At 38.3% G+C, this 9,140-nt stretch overlaps 1 long non-coding RNA gene across 1 annotated transcript; it reads left to right on the top strand.

The window, feature by feature from the left end:
* The first annotated feature begins 1,503 nt into the window (after positions 1-1,503).
* LOC126828556 (uncharacterized) lies at positions 1,504-8,893 on the top strand. The gene is made up of 3 exons (XR_007683147.2): positions 1,504-1,716; positions 8,127-8,528; positions 8,809-8,893. It is a non-coding gene; the product is annotated as an uncharacterized LOC126828556 (long non-coding RNA).
* The last annotated feature ends 247 nt before the right edge of the window (positions 8,894-9,140 follow it).

Genomic DNA, 9,140 nt, shown 5'->3' with positions numbered 1-9,140 from the left:
TTGACTGTGGGAGAGCATTTTTGTCTATATGTAAATTAACATTTAATTATCAATCCATAAAATATAACATAAAAAGTTCAAGGTGTTAATAAACATGTTGTTTCTTGCAAGACGACAGCTCTATGAAGAATTGTGATTACATGTTTAAAAACACCACGGTACTCTAGAATATTGCAATGGTTTCAACTTTCACCTCTTTGTTTTTTGTCCATGGTTAAAATGTTATTTTAGTTCTATCTATATGACACGTTCCTGAATTAGGTTTCTTAATATTTTGAACTTTCCTTGCATCCGGAAAAGTTGTTTTGGAAGCTTGTCAAATTATTGGCCTAGGATAGCATTTGACCATTCGGTTGTTGGATCCAAACTTTTGTAAACCGTGGATTGTAATACCATGGGTCGTCTGTCAGACGCGGAGAGCGGACGACGGTAAAAACAGGTCGCCACATCCGGCGTATAACCCATGCATTCTTTACTTACTACATATTTTGAAACAGCCCTTGATCGTCTAGTATTGTCTCTGACTATATTCGTAATTCTTTAACTGGTTAGGGCGCATCTTTAAATGCCACATTAATGACAGCTTCGCGTTGTGATTGAATATACTGCATCTTAAATAGTATGGTTAACAGGAACAACAAATACAAGAGGATCTTGATTAAAGTTTTATATTAAACTCCGATAGATAGGATACATTCAAGTATAGATTATAATAAAGTCATTTTCTAGCTAACCCTCAACCCAGATGTTGCCACTTGGACCTCAACAGTCTCCCCTAACGAAATTCTACACGGTGTTGCCTCCCTCAAATCTTCATGATGTCTACACTAGAACGCACATTCTATTAATTATACACTCTCAGATTCATAGCCATAATTTTTCTATTGGCTAATTATGATGTAATTAATTATGTGATTGGTCATTTATGCCAAATATGAAATGGTAACACATGTCCTCTGGTGCACTTATATTCTTCTAATACAATTTCGCATAAATTACCAAATAGTATTACGGGATTACTGGCCAAGTCTACACTACGATGATTGCCTCTCACGGTTTTAGTAACATATTTATTGATATCGATGAAAATTTTAAAAGGATGCTTGAAAATCTCGGGGTGTTTTATCAAAAGAAATGTTCATTTCGTCATCCCCGGCTACACGCTGGACGGATTATGTCAATTTGTTTTCTGAAGGCTTTGTGTTATGTGTTTGCAAACACTTGCCCATACCTCTATACAGTTCGAAACTACGAATCTGCATGCTCAAGTAAGCGCAACTCGTAATGACAAACTATATTGTTGGAACCAAGTGTGTGATCTGTGTGCATGATGAATTATTAAGTCATAAGGGATGCAACTCTTAAATTTTACACTGTGCATATTTCCTAAACGCATTACTAATTGCTTGTGCTACGATTGGCTTGGAAACAAAGTAAAAAATTCCCTGTATATCATTATTAAAAGATTGTGTATTATTACGTATTACTCTACATTAAGTCGCAGTTGACAAGTGTTGGTCTGTGGTGTGTGAATAAAAGCTGTTTGGTTGGAGATAAATATTTTCGATCAATAAAGTCTACTACCTGATAAAACTTTATTGTTTTAAAGATACAATCTTATTTCATATTTGTAACCGTTACTAACCTTGCCAGTGATTTCATCTTAATAAGGTATTTTTGGAATTTATTGCTGATCAGATTCTAGTGGATATTAAGGTATGAAACTTAATTATTGTTTTGTAATTTTGATATCAAAGACGAATTGTTATTGGCCTTTCTCTTTTTCTTAAAAGTAAATTATTACAGGCATCTTTTATGTTAGTATAATTGTTCTGTGAAAATCAGAAATCCGGTAGACTTTAGTTATATATTAGGAAAATGCTCTTAAGCAGAGATAATTTGACAGTGTATGTACGGAAAGTTTAACAGGTTTTATCTATCGCGCTGTTCTTTTTTTAGTTCTTATATTTTTCGACGTTGAGTATAATAATATACCAACGTGGGAAACTAACGGCTTCGATATCGCTATTGTATAGCACATAACCGCTATTTTATCTTATAATTACTACATTTCCTTCGACATTTTAACTGTTAATAAGTTTAAACAGGAAGATAATAAAACCCAGTCAGGTTTGTAAGCATTTGAAAAGTTTTGATTTATGTGATAAACACAGTACGCATGAACAAGCCGAAACCATATAAGTGATAAATAATGGATTGTCGTAGCTACTGGATCGAAATTAATATTCCAAATTATCAAGAAACGGGAATAGAATGTGGTTTGACGTCTTGTAGAGACTTTGCTTGGGTCATTTTGATATTGACACAAGAAAAGAAAGTATAATCGCGTGTTTTAATAATACCTAGTTAGCTGACGTTGCATGCGTGACTGTCTTGACAGACAACTACAGTGTTTCCATAAAAAGAGAGAAACATCGTAGGAAAAGTATGGAAGCCTATTACGGCCATTTTATAATCCCGGCTTCTGGCCTTTGAAAATCCTCGACTTTTCACTCCCTCGCGTTCTCGCCTTTGAGTATTTCGCGTCTTCTCGCGTTCTAGTACTCTCGCTTCGTCACAATCTCAACTCGGAAGTGCAATGTATACGCTTGTCCACTGGCTACCGTATCGACATTTATGTCGGGAATGTTTGGGGTTCTAAAAAGTTTAATAATCCTAATCGTAATTAATATGATCTTTGCGAATAGTATTCTGTTCAGTCGAATATAAAAATCTTTCCAACCTAATGAAGCCGAAGGGAATCAACAAAGTTCTGGCCACGCGCAATCTCGAATCCGTATTCCAGCATCCGGATTAGAAATGAAGTGGGAGCTACTGTGGCTCAGTGAGTAGGACGTTTGCTCGCTAACTTCTTCAAAGTTCATCGGGATTTTTCTGGTGGGGTGTAGGACGGAGGGTCTGGCAAGGGACAACGTATAGTTGTTCAAATGGGACAAAAACCCGAGATCCATTTACACATTGGAGCACACGTAAAATAACCCTTGACATTTGGAATTCGAAATAAGAGTATGCCTTCATAGCACACTGCATGGCGCACACCCGTCTTCAATAGGAGAAGTAGCGGATTGGGTGTCAGAATGGTTTACGCGTGCGCATTGAGTAAAGGGGAGCGGTATCGAATCCCCGCTGGTATGTGACAAGGGGTTGGGCCGCCTGTCCAACCTCGTGGGTTTTCTCCGGGTCCTCAGGTCCCCCCCCCCACTGCTAAAGGCCCCTTTAGGGGCTTTTGATGCAGCGTAACGTACCTTTGTTTACTGAACCCACGAAGTTCGCCTCTAATCTGGATGCTGTAAACTTTGAGGTTCGATAACTCGATAATGCAACATAGAAAGTTCATAAACTTTGGCATGTTTATATTTATAGGCGGGTCAAACGACGGCTAAATGATGTCGTACGTAGAACAAATTGCAACAAAAGGTTTTTTGTTTTCTATTGATTCATTATGATGTCCTAAGTAAGGAAAAGAAAGTTTACCAAAATCGGAGTCCAAATAAGGACAGGGGGCGTGGCCAAATCCAAGATGGCGGCTGTCGATCAAAAATTGCAAATATCTCTAAAACTATTGGATTTAGACACCATAAATGTATTGCGGACAGATAGGAAGTCGGTACCAGCGAGTCCAAAAATGGCGACGTTATGTCTCTACGACGTCATGACGTTACTGTGACGTCACAACGGCATATCAGACGTCGCATTTCTTCCAAAATTAGTCCATTTATGCATGTTAACAGTAAAAACGAATGCTGATTCAGAGAAGAGGGTATGCCCATTATGGGTTGATAAACAAAAACAATGTGTTACAATAACGTAGAAGGAAGCTAAAAGTATATGAATATTTCTGCATTGTCGAAAGGTGATACTATTACAGTAGCCGTAGGAACACGGATTCATTTCAATTGTCGACAAAAATAGACTACAACAATAAAAAGAAATGAAATGAAATGGGGTGATACATATACGTCCTACTGTTCTGCTCCAACAGTGTGCTATGAGGGGAGTTTTGCCGTGCAGTGGCGCAAAGGCATTCATATATCGAATTCCAACTGCAAAGGGGTCTTTTACTGGAGAAGTGCATTAAAGGTTGAATGGGCGGGGCTGACCAGTTTTGACATTTGGGCCACTCAGAAGTAGGTTAATCCCCAAAATCACCATAAGGATTTATATTTTGACACAGGCGTATTCGAGATGTGTTACAAAAAAATTTTTTTTGGCTGCAATGCGACCAGCGCCCTCTGGCAGTGTTCCTAAAAGCATCGCTTAAAGAATTACGTTTTGGGGCCCTGTATATGTGGACAGACAGGAAGTCAATACCACAGAGTTCAAAAAGATGAAAACTGGTCTACCCGACATTTTACGTTTTGCCACGGGCTCTAGCTGAAAGTCTGTTGGGATGTATTTTTCCTGATGAGCCAGGCTAATACCCCCGTCAGACTGGGGTGGAGTCCTTACTGCGACGCTACGGCGTTGGAAAATGGTCGCAGAGCGCGTCAAGATCGCCATAAGCGCGGTAAAAGCTTGGTGGAAACGCCGGATATCTTGTTGTGGTCTCCATGGTCGTGAATGATCGCCGAGTCACGGCGTTTGTTTTAAGCACATTAAAATCGAACGCCAAGGCTCTAAGATCTAACCCGGAAAATTGTAATGCCCCCGTCCGACCGGGGTGGCTTTCTTACTGCGCTGCGGCGACCGTACGGCGACCAGAAAACTATAAATCACCTGCCCCAGCCTTAGTGCCCTGGAGCCCCGACCCGTTCTCGTTTGCTTTACCAAAGTGACCTCCAGTTACCCCAGATATACGCCAAGTGAAGCTGACTATGTGTCTTTCAAAGCCTTTCGCCGAGTTGCTTGTCCCAGGGCCTGGATCTCGCTGTAGCAGGCCATGAAGGAGCAACATTAAGGAGCTCAGCGATTCAATGTTTGACACCCACTTTGTGCTTGTACTGTGGAAGTGCATTGAATGTTGCATGGACAGGCAGGCCGATTTTCACCTTTTTGGACTCTCTGGTATCGAGTTCCTATCTGTCCACATATAAAGTAATGCTTTTGGGGACACCGCCAGGGGGTGCTGTTCACATTACCGCGAAAGTTGGTTTTGTAACACATCTCGGGTACATCTACGAAACCGGTGTCAAAATATAAATCTTTCTGATGATTTTTGGGCCAAATGTCAAAATTGATCAGCCCCACCCATTCACCCTTTGATGCACTACTTCTTCAGTAAAAGACCTCTTGGCGGATGAAATTCGATATACGTGAAGGCTGGCAAATTTTCCCTCATAGCACACTAAGGAAGCCAAATCGGAGCAGAACAATAGGATGTATTAACTCATTTTATTTCATTTCTGCAACAATTGAAATGAACCCGTGTTCCTGCAGCTACTCTAATAGTTTCATATATCGGCAATCCAGCAGTAGTTCTTTTAGCCCCCCTTCTCCGTACTTGTAACATATTGTTCTTCTTTATCAATCAAACATAATGGGGACACACTCTATCTGCATCAGCATTCTTTTCTGCTGTTAAGATGCATAAATGAACTAATTTTGGAAGAAATGCGACGTCTGGTATGCCGTTGTGACGTCACAGCAACGTCATGACGTCATAGAGACATAACGTCGCAATTTTTGGACTCGCTGATACCGACTTCCTATCTGTCCGCAATACATTTATGGTGTCTAAATCCAATAGCTTTAGAGATATTTGCAATTTTTGATCGACAACCGCCATCTTGGATTTTGCCCCCCCCCCCCTGGCCTTATTTGGACTCCGATTTTGGTAAACTTTCTTTTCCTTACTTAGGACATCATAATGAGTCAATAGAAATCAAAAAACCTTTTGTTGCAATTTGTTCTACGTCAAATGTTAGTTTGACCCGCCTATTAGTCATCTGTCAGTGTGGAGATATAAACATCTTCGAGCCACCAAAGATACCTTTGAAGTGATTCTATGTTTAGTGAGCCTGCCCTAACCCTATTTTCTGATATTATTGATATGTTTACTGTAATGTATCTCAACTGTGAAGTCTAGTAGTTTATCCATCCCTTGATTCTGTGAAATAAAAAACATTTTGCTATCAAAGGCTAATTGTCTATATAAATAAAATCAAACTGCGTGTGTGTGTGCGTGTGTATGTATGTATGTATGTAATGTCGCCCATCACTCGCCACTCCTTCATTATTATATGGTATCAAATTAACCAGCATGATCACGTGAATGTTTAAGGCCATTCAATTCAGGGCCAGAGCGAATCACCCTTCGTCGCCCCCCCCCCCCACACACACATATATGATATCAGATTAACCAGCATGACCCCATGAATGTTTTAGGCCATCTAATTTGTGTGTAATACTATTGTATCTTTAACTAATTATTTGGTGCACACTTTCAATAGAGTCAAATCACATGTACTTAAATGAATTTAAGTGATATATTTATATATATATATAAAAAACGGTGATATTTTGGTAAATATCCATTTGTCAAAATATCCATTAAATACTATCTTGATTATGACATGTGTTTGGTAGGATCAAATAAGGTAATGCCCCCCCCCCCCCCCCCGATCTATAGGGAATGGGGATGTTTATTCCGTATTTGGCAAGGAAATTAACGCCAAGGTCAGTCTATGACGTAAAGTAATTAGGGGGTTATAAAGGAGGGCGTTGAGTGAAATTCATAAGAGCTCACCCAGATTTTCCGAGGAGCTATCATCTATACTTTATTGAGAATGAAGAATATCAAAGCCAAGCAGTTTTAATAATAAAGTTGTAGAAACTAACTAACCTGTAGTTTTATTTACGATCACGAAGGAAACACAACAAGGAAGTCCGGTATTACTACATTTGAGCCCTGGGCGAATTTGGGCCCCGTGGTTCAATTTTATTTCGCATGCGCGTAGGGGTCTTTAGCAGTGAGAGGAAACCGGAAGACCCGGAGAAAGCCAATGAGATATTTAAGATATTGCCACTAATCTGACCTAAAACGTCAAAACATATTTAAAATATTTTTTCCAGTTTCTTTTATAAGGCACCTCATAAATATTTGAAAAATTAGAATTTTAAAAAAAATATTCTAGGAATATAGTGGGTTTTTTTTAAAAAAAATAAATAAAGATTCGAATGATACAGTGAGTGCGAAAGTAGCCGTGGCAACCCACATGTATCATTTACATTGCGCGATACACAGCATTGTTATTATACGAATATAATGTGCGTAAGATAACTGTTTTGATCGATATTGGTATTCTTTTTTATATATCTTTTCCCATCATAGACTTCCTTGTTTTCTGATTATTCCCCAGACGAAATGCAATGAAAGCAAATAATTACTTTGACACCCTGGTTATTTTTAAAGTCAGTATTTCTTAACAAGAACAATTATTAGATGTCGATCAATTAAACAAAACCGTTATCAAGAAAGTACGATTTATCTCAACCATAACTGTCGCTTTAAGACACCCTTTTTCACATATTGTTTTTCTAATAATATACATACAGATTTTTTTTCTAATATATTTATTATTAGATGAGGTTTGCCGCCTCCCCAACTCTTTATCAACTAAAGAAATTTGATTTATAAGCTAAGTCGGTATGGGATAATGCGTGTATACGTGAGATGTGCTTTCGTCAGCAATACCTTTAAATGATATCTTTGGTTTAAGGCTAGAATTCCACCCAGTTCTGTATCCACTCAGCAGGTCTCTTACCACCCCATTTTCCAATGATAGAAACTTTCTTAAAATTTAACATGAACTGGAGAATGAAAGTTCTGTATGTAGTGTTGCCTATGGAATAGAGTCACCCTTTCTAAATACTGGCTTTTTTATGACAATAAAATTGGAATAGTTTTATATCCTTCTATCCTGCCCTATCTCTGCCATTGCGTGTATTTTGCTTTGGTTTTTAGATGGCATGTCATGTAAATTGCTCACATCGACTTCAAAAACTACACTATCTGAACACCTTACAGCGTCTTTTTTCTTATTTAATACGTATAACCAATCCAAATATTAATTAGAAGATTAATAACCCCGAAGTTAAAGCCACCCATCACTCTTTCTCGAATTAGCTTGCAAGAAGGACCATAACAATTATTTTGTTCATTCTAGGTATTAAAAAACAACGGCGCCTAAAGGTACATTCTGTGATGATTGACCTTTAATATGGATGATGTGATAATGAATGTTTTTCAAAACCAGCACGCGTCAATTGGGCAGATCTTATTGGGCTCCTTGTTCCTGTTATGTGTATCTTGTACCGTCGGCTCTCGGTGTTCAGCTAACACATTTGGATCGGTAATTCCTGATACTTCGCTGTCTACCAGTATTTTTGATAAGGTATATCCTGGAGGTTTGGCACTATGTGCTAGAGAATGTAAATATAGACGGCGTTGTAAATCGTTTAATTATGTTGATGCTACTGGTGAATGTCAGTTAAACGAAGATGTTATAACAGGATCTGGCGAAAATACAACTGGTGTATCTTACAGTAATATAGACACATGGCCGGAAGTATGTTTTTTTTATCTATAGTTGTTATGGACTGAATATAACGCTAAAATTGAATTGATTTTTTTTTTAGCAATATCGTGTTTTGCAACCTGAAGGAAACGATGGACTTGCAAAACCAGTCGTGTTATGCTTTAGAACAGAATTTGAATACCAATCAATTAAACCATTTAACCATTTTCTTTACCACCGTTGCATAATATCTTAATTCGAAGCCACTATATCTTTGTAATGCCTTTCGTGTTCGTATTTGATTTTTCTTTATGTTTTGTTGTCTTTTTAGACGATAGGAAGCACGTGCGCCAATGATATATGTACAGATTTAGATAAGTGTGTACCTAGTGCAACAGGATACACATGTCAAGCAATTTATTGTAAGTACAGTTTCTATCAATTATGTTAGTCAGTATATCCCGTTTTGTACCCGTATGTATTTTAAACCCCTCAAAATATCATAATGCCCCTTTATAGTCCAAGTAAGATAGCTTAAGTGCGGTCGTATATTATCACCAAAAAAAAAGAGTCCCAGTCCAAAATTCGTGCCCAAATGTGTCAAACTGGCCAATATCCAAAATGGCCGACGGGTTTGGCTTGTAAATTCCGATTTCCACCCAT

This window comes from Patella vulgata, chromosome 1 (genome assembly GCF_932274485.2).
Source record: "Patella vulgata chromosome 1, xgPatVulg1.2, whole genome shotgun sequence".
Lineage (NCBI taxonomy): Eukaryota > Metazoa > Mollusca > Gastropoda > Patellidae > Patella > Patella vulgata.
Note: the sequence above shows the minus strand (reverse complement) of the source record. Positions and strands in the feature narration are given on the sequence as shown.